The sequence below is a fragment of the Schistocerca piceifrons genome, chromosome X, assembly GCF_021461385.2.
Source record: "Schistocerca piceifrons isolate TAMUIC-IGC-003096 chromosome X, iqSchPice1.1, whole genome shotgun sequence".
In the NCBI taxonomy this organism is placed as follows: domain Eukaryota; kingdom Metazoa; phylum Arthropoda; class Insecta; order Orthoptera; family Acrididae; genus Schistocerca; species Schistocerca piceifrons.
The window spans coordinates 357717780-357730937 of record NC_060149.1 but is presented as its reverse complement, the minus strand read 5'-3'; the positions used below and the strand labels follow the sequence as shown (position 1 = coordinate 357730937).

General features: G+C 44.9%; 1 protein-coding gene across 1 annotated transcript in view; it reads left to right on the top strand.

The window, feature by feature from the left end:
- Window positions 1–13158, top strand: part of LOC124721440 (complex I assembly factor ACAD9, mitochondrial-like) — a 103809-nt gene that overhangs the window by 49150 nt on the left and 41501 nt on the right. The window lies entirely within an intron of this gene.

Here is a 13158-nt window from a genome sequence, read left to right as displayed (position 1 = left end):
GTATATGGTATATAAATATGGAGAGAGATATATAGGGTGATTTGGGAAAAAAAAGAACAGATTTCAAACCGAGTGAGGTGGCGCAGTGGTTAGTTCACTGGACTCGCATTCGGGAGAACGACTGTTCGAACCAGCATCTGGCCACCCTGATTTAGGTTTTCCATGATTTCCCTAAATCATTTTAGGCAAATGTCGGGATGGTTCTTTTGAAAGGGCATGGCCGACTCCCTTCCCCATTCATCCGTAATCCGATTTGACCGATGACTCCGCTGTTTGGTCCCCTCCCACAAATCAACCAACCAACCAACCAACAGATTTCAGTAGTTTATTATAAGGAAACTTTGAAAGATAGGAACATATTGTGCATGTCACTGAATAGTGTTTACACAGACACTATACCACACACTCAACATGAGCACCATACGTTGCTCCAGAAACATCGAAACAGTAGTCCATTTTATTTCACGCATGAATCAGCAGGTACCTGTTTATTGAATCAACAGCTTCAACAATCCAATTTCTCAGCTTTTGAAGTGTAACTGCCATAAGTAAGACAAAGACTCTGTCTTCTATGTACCCCCACAGAATTGCGAGGTATGAAGTCTGGTGACCTGGCAGGCCAAAAGCGATGAACAAGATCTTGTTGTCCACCTCTTCCAATCCAATGTTATAGAATGACAAGATAATGTCACACATCAAGGTGAAAGTTAGGTGGGGTGCCGTCATGCATAAAAATGAAACTGGAGTCTTGATAAAGTTGAGGAAACAACGAATTTTGCAGCATGTTGAGGTATGACATTCCTGTCACAGTTTCCTTAAAAAAAAAAGCACAAAACACTTTCAGTTTCAGTGGATCTTTCATGTCTGACGACGATTCCAGGATTTTGTGACAACACCCCCCCCCCCCCCCCCCCCCCCCCCCCCCCCAAAGTCTTACACTGTATTGGTTCACTGTGCTTGATAAATGAAACGTGGATTCATGTGAAAAGATGAGTCATTCAGAATAAGTATTCTCTGCCATATCCTGGAGAATTGGAATGCAATATTTGTAACTTGTGGTATGATCACTGGGATGCTGTTGCTGCAATAACTGCAACTTGTAAGGCTTCATATACAGGCGTCATTTCAGAATGCACTACACTGTTGTTTGAGGAAGTTGAAGTTCCTCGCCTGCCAGACTTGTGGACTTCTGAGAACTCCACGTAAATGCATTTCAGATACACTCAACGTTTTCAACAGACATGTGTGGCTGACCAGTGCTGTCCCCTTTGCATATGCAACCAGCTTCCAAGAATTTTGTATGCTAATCATAAATCTGCTTGTGCAGCAGCGGCTTCTCGCTAAATCGATGGTGGAATGCACTTTGCACTTGAAAGATGGATTGATTTCATGCAAATTGCCACATACAAAATGATCTCTTGTGCCATAGTTGGCATGTTGCTACAACCAACCAACAATGAAGTTGTGTTAAAACTTTCAACGTTCCTATATCCAGAAACGTGTTTCTATCTCTTGTAGTTTGTAATAAACAATTGAAATCTCTTCTTTCTTTTTGAATCAGCTGGTATATATAGTACATTAAGGGGAAATGCAGTTGACGATCTCGAAAAGTTCTTACCCAATTTACTTCATATTTCAACGTGATACTCTGACAAACATTGGGACAAACATAGGCTACATTTGTTTTTATAAGGAAACATTGTTAACAAAATCTCAAACTTCTTGACTGATTGATGATGATCTAATAAATATTTGGACAGACTTAAGCTATATAGGAGAAACATTTTTAGCAAAAATCTCTGTTGCTTCTTGACTGATTTACTTTAAATTGTTATGTAATATTCTAGTAAACATCTGGATGGACATAGGCTACATATTCCTTCAATATATATAGCACGTAATAGGGGATAGCTGTTAGCAAGTTTCAAAACATGCTTGACCAACTTATTTCAAATTTTTATTCAATACACTAATAAACATTCAGACGAACATATGATGTATTTTTTTAAACAACAATGTAGAGATTTCCTGTTAAAACAAACCACCAGAAAGAAAATGTTGTGCTGTGAAAATGTGGAGCTATGTTTCCTTTCTTGCAGTCAATTTTAACTATGATACGAGGGCATTTAAACCAGCAGACAAATTGTTCCTGCCATATATATTTTTTCTATGTATAAAAAATGTAAATAAAAATTAAATACACAGCTATGTGCTGTTTCGTTTCCTTCCTTGCAGTCTGTTTTAACAGAAAACAAGGAAGTTGTATTTGTGGCTTATCGGCGTATGATTAGAATACTGCTACTGAATCTGAATCATCTGAATGTGATCCTACTCATTTGCAGATTAAACCTGTATGACACACTATCATTGAAGCTACCATCCTCACAGATCCAGCAGCAGGAGAGGTCTCTCATATCATGTATACTGATGATCCTAACCAGTTCACCCATTCATTGGAAGTGACCTCAATTCCCAATCAAGGTTTCATTGGCAATAACAATAAACAAGGCCCAAAGTCAGAGAGAGGGGAAGGAGAGGAGATTCACAGAGAGGGGGAGAAAATGGACATGGAGAGGGAGAAAAGGGGGGAATGGACAAAGGGGAGGGGGAGGAGGAGGAGTAGATAGACAGAGAGGAAGGAGGCGGTGATGAGGCCGGGAGAGGGGGGAAGGAGAATGATATGGACAAAGAGAGGGGGAGGAGAAGATGGTCAGTGGGGGGGGGGGGGGAAGGGGAGGAGATTGGGACGTATATCCAATTCCCATACAACTTTCAGTAACTGAAAGGCATTGTCAGGTTCACTAATGTTATATAGAATCCAGGAACATAGTCCCATAGGGTATTGGTATATCATTCACATTAATATCAGAGATAGGTTAAGAAATGGAAGAAATATATGGCATCGCTGGAGAACCAATAATGTTGAAAAAATAATACCATTATTGAAACTGTTATATCACATGATGTAAAACATGAGTACGAGATATTGAAACCTCAGGCTCTGTTATGTGGTAATAATGGTGTAAAATGCCTGGGCATTTATAAGTTGGGGCAAATGCCCAGAATAAATGCCTGGGCATTTGTGCATTTTGAAGATTAGTTGATAAGTGGGGCTTATAAAAAAAATTTAAGCTGATATTTGTATTGGAGAAGGTGTTTTGCAACACTCATTCCTAAGTGATTGGGAAACCAAGATGAAAAAGCTGCTTGAGAGTTAGGGGAGAGTTATTAGCAGAAATAAATTGGACCATAAACATAACTTTTTACATCTTTAATGATGTCAATTATTGGGGTAATACATAATAAAAAAAGAAAAAACACTAAAATTTAAACACAATTTTTGAAATAAAGTATAGTTTATAGTAAGTAGCTAGCCTGTAGGCTAAATTTTTTACTTGCTACAGATTGCAATTCCAAGATTCCAAGAATTGCCAATTTTTTAGAAATTGACTAGTATTGCAATCAAACGATTGCATCAGCTTAGGCATTGATTCTTCCTTATTAAATCTTTTTTATATTAGTGTGTTCATTTTATTATCACAGAAGTGCAGTCATGTGAAAGTAGATAAAGAAAGGGGCAATATAGAAAACTATAGTCTGTCTCAAATATCACTACATCTGATGGTAAAGCATTTTTCCCTTCTTTTTTTTTCAGTGAAAACAGTTTAATCTTCAAGAATACAATTATCATCAAGAAACACATGCCAGCTGTTCAATACATTCAGTAATAATTTTGCTATCAGTAATCATTCTTCAATAATATTCAGAGATTTGACATGGATTATAAAGAGTGTTACATTAAAAATCAATAATATAATGACAATGTTTTTGATACCAGCTTATTGCGCGAGCACGTGCGTGTGTGAGAGTGAGCGAGAGAGACAGAGAGAGAGAGAGAGAGAGAGAGAGAGAGAGAGAGAGAGAGAGAGAGAGAGAAATGATAGCTTCACCCTGCTGCCCTTCCATTCTTTGTAATAAAGGCAATGAATGATATACATAGGGTTATGTGTAAACATTTATTAACTTTTAATGTCAGGAGTATTGTCCCATCCCTTATTTTGATTGGTGAATTATACATTTTAACATCAAAAACTTAAAAAGTCCTTGATGACTGCACGACACAAAGCTTAATGCCTTGCCTGGGCCCGTCAACACTGACATTGGTCTGTTGATGACTGGAAACATGTTGTGTGGTCGGACGAGTCTGGTTTCAAATTGTATCGAGCGAATGGACATGGACATGTGTGGGTATGGAGATAACCTCAGGAATCCATGGACCCTGCATGTCAGCAGGGAAGTGTGGGAGCTGGTGGAGGCTCTGTAATGGTGTGGGGTGTGTACAGTTGGAATGATCTGGTACCCCTGATACATCTAGAACAATTCTAACAGATGACACATGCATAAGCATCCTGTCTGATCACCTGCATCCATTCATGTCCATTGTGCAGTCTGATGGCTTGAGCAGTTCCAGCAGGACACCCCACAAGTCCGGAATTGATAGAGTGGCTCCAGAAACACTCTTCTGAGTTTAAACACTTCTACTGGGTACAAAACTCCCGAGAAATGAACATTATTGAGCATATCTGGGTTGCCTTGCAACTTTCTGTTCAGAAGAGATCCCCACCCACTTCTACACTTACAGACTTACGGACAGACCTGCAGGAGTCATGGTGTCAGTTCCCTCCAGTGCTACTTCAGACATTAGTCAAGTCCCTGCCCCGTCATGTTGTGGCACTTCTGTGTGCTCGTGGGGGCCCTACATGATATTAGGCAGTATCAGTTTCTTTGGCTGTTCAGTGTATAAAAAACCGCAAGAGAGAGCCACGGGGTGTTGCCTAGCTGGTACCTTGTCTAACATTTTTATAGATCACATAGATTGTGACGTATTGAGCAGCAAGGTAGAATTAATGAAGAATATGAAGTATTGTAAAAGGTATTTTGATGATACTATATTGCTGATGAATGGAAATGACGATGTTCAAGAATTATACACCTCATTTAATAGTGCACACTCCATCTTGAAATTCACTGTAGAAAAGGAAAAAGAGGTATAAGAGCAACTTCCTTGATCTACAAATTTCTAAAGTAGATACAGAATATGTCTTAAACATTTTTAGGAAATCAACCACAACTATTATCATCATGCCATCCATTCAGATATAAAGATACATATTTTCATGCCATGATAGAAAGGCTACATAGAATACCAATGTCTTTAGACAATTTTAATGAAGAATTGGACACACTTGGATATGTATCTTTAGCTAATGGGTATAATGGTGAAACAGGAATCAAGAAATCACCCTCGTAAAAGATAATAATAACAATAAAACTAAATATGTATCTTTCCTGTATGTGGGAAAAATTTCTGATACTATTAATCAAATATTTAGAAATAGTGACATCAGAATAATGTTTCAGATAAAGAACGACATGAAAACTAGGCTCCAGAACAGCTTAAAACAGAAGTCAGCATGTGATCAGGCACATGTATACAGATTAGATTGTGACCAATATGATGAAGTTCTGCATTGGGCAGACAGGCAGAAAATTAAATATCAGATTTCAGCAACATTCCCGCCTTTCTGGTTCCTCAGCCTTGAGTGTGCATGTCTTCTGTACATAAAATAGGCAATATATAAAATAACATGAAGCTGATACACAAGACTAGTAAAGTGTAAGATGTGAATGTACTAGAAGAGACTGAGATTTTCTGCAACTTCAAGCAACAACCTGACTATAATTTGAATGAATAGAAAGATTTAGGGAATAAAAGTTTCTTTTGTAAACTTTACTGAGGTTCTACAATTAAAATGATTAACTTTCTAACCTTTCTGGCTCCTGATGTGTAAGCCTTTTGCAGCCAGTGTCTAAGGGGATTTAGATTCATACCCTCATACTCAAAAAAAGTTAAATTGTTTTTGTTGTAACTGTGGCCAGGACGGTCGTGGGGTAGCAATGACGGAAGGCGCAGCGGGACCCGCAGAAAGGCCCGCGAACAACAACACAACGAAAGAGGGCGGACACGACCAACGAAGTACAGAACGAATACAACAAGACAGAACAACAGTGTCACAAGGAAACAAACACGTCCACTCGAACATGAACCAGGAAGTAAGCTGTCTAGTGCAAAGCGAGGTGTAAACTGACGTAAGCGAGATCAGACTGAATGGCTGAGTGAGAGGCGCACTTAAGTACGCTATCGGGGGCACCGCTATTGGCCACTGGGACCACGTGTTCCACTGTGGCGCCCCCACACTAAAAGCGGCCTCGGAGGCGTGCGCCGCTACAGTTTATGGTGCAGAGACCTCTATGGGGCTTCGACGTCCATGACATCTGGGACGGATTTAAATTCCGCGGTGCATGGTACCAGATCCCTCCCCCCTGAAACTTGCACGTAGGGGCAGAAACACCCCAGACGGTGCCAAGGTGGGCGGCAGTGGGAAGAGGAACTGGGCGTATCAACCGCTAGTGGCGGGGAGGAAGGGACGACCGAGGTATCCTTGACAGCCGATCCAGAGTCCAGGGTGGGGGAGGGAGCCGCCGATCCACCCGGAGGCGAAGAGGGCCGGTGGCAGGCCCACGGGGAGACAGCAACCGGGGGCTGGGGCGGTGACTCGAGGATCACGTCCGTACCCGAAGAAGGTAGGGAAAGAGGTGGCGGCGCGAAGCCCGAGGCCCGAGATAGCACGAGGGCAGAGCTGATTATGATGGTGCCGCTCCAACCCTTTCAACGTCTGCACCGATGTGACACGCTGCCCATGGGCTGCAACGACCGTGGCGGGTGTCCAACCTGCCTTGCGCCCGTACTCACGGGCCCATACGGCCGCGCCAGGGGATTACCGCTGCGAGGGCCGGGAGTGAGGGCGGGAGGAGGATGGCATCAGCAAATGGAGCAGGGTCTGCGGCTGGCGCCCATGAAGGAGCTCTGCCAGACTGTGACCGTCAATTGGTGTAGTGTGATAGGTGCTCAAAAATAGGGTGAGGGCCGACGTGGTTGGAGATGTTTCTACCGCCTTAGTCAACTGGTGTTTAAAAGTGCAGATAAGCCTCTCCGCCACGCATTTGGATGAAGGATGGAATGGGGGGCTATGGATATGCTTGATACTGTTGGCATGACAGAAATCGTGGAAGGAGGAAGCTGTGAATTGGGGACCATTATCGGAGACCAACGTGTGGGGCAGGCCCTCAATGGCGAGAACCTGGGCCAGGGCCGTGAGAGTAGCCTCCGTGGTGGTGGACGCCATTCGGACAACATATGGGTATTTGGAGTAGGTATCAACGATGAGCAACCACATGGACCCCAAAAACGGGCCCGCAAAATCAATATGGATGTGATCCCAAGGCCGGCGAGGCACAGGCCAGGGTGCAAACGACTGAGGGGGGCTTGCCTGTTGACGCGCACAGACAGTACAGCCACAGACCAGGCTCTCAATATCGCCATCGATGCCAGGCCAATACACATGCCGGTGAGCCAAAACTTTAATACGGGACATGCCCCAGTGCCCACAGTGTAACAAACTGAGCAACCGAAGCCGCAATTCTAGAGGGATGACCACCCGGTGGGCATCTGACTCCGTGAGCAACAGAAGGACACCATCGACCACAGAGAGCTTGTGGGACAGGTGGCGCCAGGGGCTGAAATCAGACTGCATCCGACAAGTGACATAGGACAGCCACCCATGGACCACGTAGTTGAGAACCTTCCGCAAGACAGGGTCGTGGCGGGTAGCCGCAGCAAGGTCAGCAGCCATAAGAGGAAGACCGTCCAGCGCATCTCGGTGGGCAGAATCAATGTGAAGGCAGAGGACCTCCTGTTGGTCAAAGGCAGGATCAGGGCCTGCTGGGAGACGTGACAAAGCATCCGCATTAGCAGGGTGGGCGGTGGGATTATACCGGATGGTGTAAGCGTAATTACGTAAAAACAATGCCCAGCACTGGAGACGTTGAGCTGTTCACTCGGGAAGGTGAGAGTAGGGTCCGAAAAGTGTAACTAAGGGTTTATGGTCCGTCAGGAGGGTGAACTTTGCCCCAAAGAGATAGGAATGAAATTTTTGGACGGCGAACACGATCACCAGACCCTTCTTTTCAATCTGGGAGTAGTTCCATTTTGCTGGGGTCAACATCTTAGAGGCATAAGCGATGGGCTGGTCAGAGCCATCAGCATCCCGGTGCGTGAGGACGGCCCCAATGCCGTATGCCGACGCATCAGCTACCACAACCAAGGGGCGGTCCGGAGAGAAGGGAGTAAGGCAAGGGGCGGACTTCAGCATCGCCTTTAAGTAGAGAAAAGCCTGATCACAGGTAGGAGTCCAAACAAAAGGCACCCCTTTGCGACGCAAGTGATTGAGGGGTTGAGCAACGGAGGCAGCCTGGGGCAAGAACTTTAAGTAATAAGTAACCTTGCCCAGAAACACCTGCAGTTCCGATAAGTCCTTGGGACGAGGAAGGGCCTCAGTGGCCGCGACATTATGACCCGAATGGCGAATGCCATCTTTGCTAAGCCAGTGGCCCGAGTATTCCACTTCCGGTTGAATAAAACAGCACTTGTCCAGCTGACAGCGTAGACCAGCAGACTGCAGAGCGGGAAATAAGGCGCTGAGGTTTTGCAAATGTTCCTGGCGGGAGCACCCGGTGACCAAGATGTCCTCCAGATAATTCACACATGCAGGAATAGGCTGGGTAAGCTGCTCCAGGAACCCGTTGGAAAATGGCCGGCGCTGAAGAGAGACTAAAGGGAAGGCGCTTGTACTTATACAATCCGAAAGGCGTGTTGATAACTATGATGTTCTGAGATTCAGCATCCAAGGGCAACTGGTGGTATGCCTCAGCCAGGTTGATCTTGGAAAAATACTCTCCCCCAGCAAGCTTGGCAAGAAGGTCTTCCTGTCGGGGAATGGGGTAAGTGTCAACGAGGGACTGAGCATTGACTGTAGCGCCGAAGTCCCCACACACCCGGAGGGACCCATTGGGTTTCCGTATGACCACCAGTGGCGTCGCCCATGCACTATAGGTTACAGGTTCCAGCACACCAGCAGCCTAGAGCCAATTAAGTTCCTGCTTGACCGCTGGCCGTAAGGCCACCGGAAGGGACCAGGCCCGGAAAAAGCGAGGCTGTGCAATCGGCCGGAGGGTGATGTGCACCTGAAAGCCAGAGGCACAGCCGAGATCCGGTGCAAACAATGACGCAAAAACGGACCACAGATTGGCCAAGTCCTGAAAGGGAACAGCCATGGAAACGACCTTAACTTCATCGGAAACTGAAAAGCCAAACAGTTGAAGCGCATCCAGGCCAAAAATATTTGAAGCCAATGGATGGTCGACGACAAAGAGGGTAAGGATCCGCGGAACATGCTTGTATGTCACCTGGATGACGAACTGCCCATGAAGGGGAATGGAACCGTCTCCGTAGGCAACCAAATGGCGAGAGGGAGGTGACAACGCAGGAGAGCCCAGCCGTATATATGTCGCCATATTAATCGGGGAGACGGTGGCCCCAGTGTCAACCTGAAAACTGACATCCTATGAGTGTGAGGAGAAGCTTCCGCACTGATGGGTCATCCTGTAGGACGACCGGTTGCAGAGCATGGACGGTATCTTGAGGCCCATGGGGGGCAGGATGGGATCGAGTCGAGCGACTAAAACAAACCGATCAGCTGTGGCCCTCCTTGTTACACAGCGTGCACATTTTCCAGTGGTGGGGACAGTCAGCCTGCAAATGGGCAGTAAACCACTGTTGGCAAGACAGAAGTTGGCCGCGCGACCGGCGATGAGGGGCGACCGAAGGCGCCGACGTCATAGAGACGTCGGAACATGAAGAGTCCCAACGTCGCTGGCCCCTGTCGGTCGGGTCACAGCGACATCGCGAGGGCAGAACCCGCCAGGATGCCGCGATCGCTGCCACCTGCGGTCGCAACATAAGATGCTCGTAAGCTGCTTGAGCAATTTCAAAGGAGCAGGCAATGCGGAGAATGTCTTCCAAGGAGGGTTTGTCAAGTTTCAGTGCCGCAGTATGGACCTCGGGGTCGGGAGCCAGCTGAACCACCACATCCTGGATCAGGGAGTCCACATATGAAGCCTTACACTGCTGATTGGTGCACATAAAATCGCATCGACGGCTGAGACCCTGCAAGTCCGTGACCCAGGAACGATACGATTGACCAGGCTGTTTATGATACTGGTGGAACTCCAGCCCAGAGGCGACTACATGGTAGCATTCGGAATAATAGTTTGTCAGCAAAAGGCAGATCTCCTGGAAAGAGAGAGCCACAGGATCGGACAACGGTGCCAACTTGCGGAGAAGAAAGAACGTGTCCAGAGAGGCCCAAGCCAAAAACAACGACCGTTGCAAGGAGTCGTCCGTGACTTGAAAATCCGTGAAATGTTGTTTCAGCTTATGTAAGTAGGTTTCCCAGTCCTCTTTAGCGTCATTAAAGGGTGGAAACGATGGCGGACGCGGGAGAGCATTGGACACCCGAGGGCCCTGAAGCTGGTGTGGTAACACATCCCGGGCATCGACTTTGTCCGTTAGCAACTGCAGCGACTTTTGTAAGATGTCTAACTGGAGCTGCTGCTGCTGCGTGAGCTGCTGCTGTTGCTCCAGCAGACAGACCAACTTCGCCTCCATACCAAGAACGACCACTGTTTACCTCGTTGCCAAAATGTTGTAACTGCGACCAGGACGGTCGCAGGGTAGCAATGACGGAAGGCGCAGCGGGACCCACGGAGAGGCCCGTGAACAACAACACAACGGAAGAGGACGAACACAACAAACGAAGGACAGAGTGAATACAACAAGACCGAACAACAGAGTCACAAGGAAACAAACACGTCCACTCGAACATGAACCAGGAAATAAGCAGTCTAGCGCAAAGCGAGGTGTAAACCGACGTAAGCGAGATCAGACTGACTGACTGGCTGAGCGAGAGGCCAGCGCTTAAGTATGCTATCGGGGGCGCCACTATTGGCCGCTGGGATCACGTGTTCCACTGTGGTGCCCCCACACTAAAAGCGGCCCGGAGGCGCGCCGTCACAGCTTACGGTGCAGAGACCTTTATGGGTCTTCGACGTCCATGACGTCTGGCGTGGATTCAAATTCAGTGGCGTGTGGTACCAGAGTTTTCCTGTTTGTGTATTGCCCATTTTCATATGGATTTGACTGATAAATGTGTTGGACAACTTAAGGAAGAAAATATAGTATTGACATTGTTAAATACTTAAGGCATTCCTTCACCAAAAGTTAGGTTGCTCTTTTAATTTTACTTTCTTATGACCAAGATCTAGGTTATAAGATAACTATGCAGTGCTTATGTTCTATTGCAAATGCTAACCCAACTGCAATATTATAATCATAAGGCAACACTAATGTACCTTTAGTGATATCATGTGTATTTCCCTGTATATTCTAACATTGCCCTCACATTATTGGAAATTGATATACTTGGTTTCTTAAAATTTATTATGGTCACTATATTAACAATGTTTTAGCACCTGAGGTTCACTATCTTGTACTTATGTTTTACATCACATGATGTAATAGTTTCAATAATGGTATTATTTGTCAATGTTCCTAGTTCTCCATTGATACCATATATTTATTCTATTTGTGTAACATCTCTCTGATATTGTTGTGAATGGATATACAGATATCATGTGTGACAATGTTCTTGGATTCTATATCACACAACAGTTCCCTCATAGCATTAACCTATGTGGTATGATATCTGATGCTTAATCAACTATACATAGACATTTTGGTTATTTGTGTCTGTAAGTAGTGCCTGAGGTCTAGATTACATGACAATTGATGAGCTTAGGAGGTATAAGATATGTAACAATACTGCTTATAGCTATTGTATGTTGGCCACTCTGATATTATAACATATTTTTCATATTTGTGATATTATATGATGTTGTTGTTGTGGTCTTCAGTCCTGAGACTGGTTTGATGCTATTTCTTTCTCCTGATAACAAGGTCCTCTTGAGTAGTCCCCACCCGGAGATCCGAATAGGGGACTATTCTACCTCCGGAATATTTTACCCAAGAGGACACCATCATCATTTAACCATACAGTAAAGCTGCATGCCCTCGGGAAAAATTACGGCTGTAGTTTCCCCTTGCTTTCAGCCATTCGCAGTACCAGAACAGCAAGGCCATTTTGGTTATTGTTACAAGGCCAGATCAGTCAATCATCCAGACTGTTGCCCCTGCAACTACTGAAAAGGCTGCTGCCCCTCTTCAGGAACCACACGTTTGTCTGGCCTCTCAACAGATACCCCTCCGTTGTGGTTGCACCTACGGTACGGCCATCTGTATCGCTGAGGCACACAAGCCTCCCCACCAATGGCAAGGTCCATGGTTCATGGGGGGTATGATTATATGATACCTACTGTATATATTCCTAGGTCATTTGTATGTAAAAGTCAACGTTATGTCAATATTTGTAGTCTGTTGGGTGTGATACCTTTTTGTATATCATCTACGTGCCAAAGTGTCGGTTACTGAGATTTATGATATTGCTGTAGTGCCCTAAATTCAGGGATATAATACATGAGGGGTTCCCAGAACTGTAACAAATATAAGCAAGGGTACCCATACACGAAGGGGGGAGGGGGGCTGCCACCCTCCTAGCTCGTAAGGAAAGGAAAAAAATACAGTATGGTCATGTGTTTTTCTTTAAAGTCAGTATTATGTAGGTTTTTGACAGTTGGAACTGAAACTTCGCTATAGCTACTTAAAAGTATCCATTCATCTTCCAAAATATTAAATATACTCCATACTGCCACGTGCAACCTTGCATATTAGTGGTCCTTCTATTACCCTTTTTATGACTTATAGTAACAGAGATCTAAGTCATCTGGTGACAGAGGCCTTTGTTAAACGAAATACGTGATTCACAATCATTATGACCCAAAGACTATATCAGATGATTACAGACTTGCCTGTGTAATTTACACTGTTTAACGATACACTTGTTAATATATGCTGATTGTCAATTTATGATTCCGTATGTACCATCTGGTACGTGTTTGTGTATATTCACATGACAGTGTGTACGATGTAAGATGGAAAAAAAAATCAACTTAAAAAGTATTTGGAGCTTGTTTACTTTACTTCTAACGTAACTTTGTCGGGAATAAATATTGAGAATTACGTTC